Source organism: Guillardia theta (assembly GCF_000315625.1).
Source record: "Guillardia theta CCMP2712 unplaced genomic scaffold GUITHscaffold_131, whole genome shotgun sequence".
Lineage (NCBI taxonomy): Eukaryota > Cryptophyceae > Pyrenomonadales > Geminigeraceae > Guillardia > Guillardia theta.
The window spans coordinates 150,225-151,350 of NW_005434543.1; positions in this window are offsets into that span (position 1 = coordinate 150,225).

The following is a 1,126-nucleotide window of genomic DNA, read 5'->3' on the forward strand; positions in this document are numbered from 1 at the left end:
TCCCATTCAGTAGCCGTCCCTCGGGCAAGCGTCAAAAAATCTCTGAGCCAAAATGAAGGCAAGAAAGCCACGGACTCCCCCTCCCCCCCTCCCTTTCCTCCCTCCTCCTCCTCCTCCTCCTCCTCCTTCTCCTCCTTCTCCTCCTTCTCCTCCTCTCCTTCTCCTCCTCCTCCTTCTCTCCATCCTTCATCGTCATGAGCTGTACAGTTAACTCTCATGCAGAAGAAGCAAACGACATGAGCTTGACTGAAACAAAGAAACTTCTTCATCATCAATATACGATCATCTCTTGAAACCATTGAATGTAGAAAACCTCATCTCTCAGTGTAGGGGCGCCAACGTCTCCAACCTCAATACCGAGGCGATAAGAGTTTGACTCGCTCTGACCCCTACGTCGGTAGCTCAGCCAACCTCACCATCCACCTATGTCGCAGACCTTTTTCCCTCTGTTCGAGTCTTGGCCTACGCTGACAACGTTGTCATTCGAGGATGCCATTGCAGCTACCTCAGCTCCGCTCCATCTGGTATCTGGCGGACATCATCGCTAAGCGCTCGTTGCCTCTTGAAGTTGCCTCAAGCGGCATCGAGCGCTGAGCAAAAGTGGAGGGTGTCAGGATGCAGGGTACCGTCCGTCGAGATGGCAAGAGGGATGAACGCTCGAGGAGGAGTAGTCATGGCATATGCAGCGCGATGTTTGCGAATGTTCTCCAACACTGCTGCAACATGGAGGGCGTCGAGGTTGACCTCCCCCCACCTTGTCAGGTTGGCAGAGCTACCAATGTAAGGGTGGACCAACGTCACATCCGCCATCAAGCCCTCGTACTGCTCGGACCCTCGATCGCGGATTCCAGGGATGTGGATATCGCCCTTCCGACTCCGATGGGGGAAACCCTTCGAGTGGCGCCGACGATCGGCGCGGAGCTGGGCGAAGCATCTCCGTCCCTCACTGTGACGTCGGGTGCCTCCGGAGAGCTCGACACCCCTGGGGTGCTTGCTGCTGGTCCGAGCTCGCCTGCTTCCTCCCCGGATCGGTCGGGTCACGCCGGTCCTTGGGCATTGCCGCGGCGTCGCCGCCGTCACGGGCGGTTATCGGAAGCTAACGAGGAGGACTACCTCGAGCGGTACC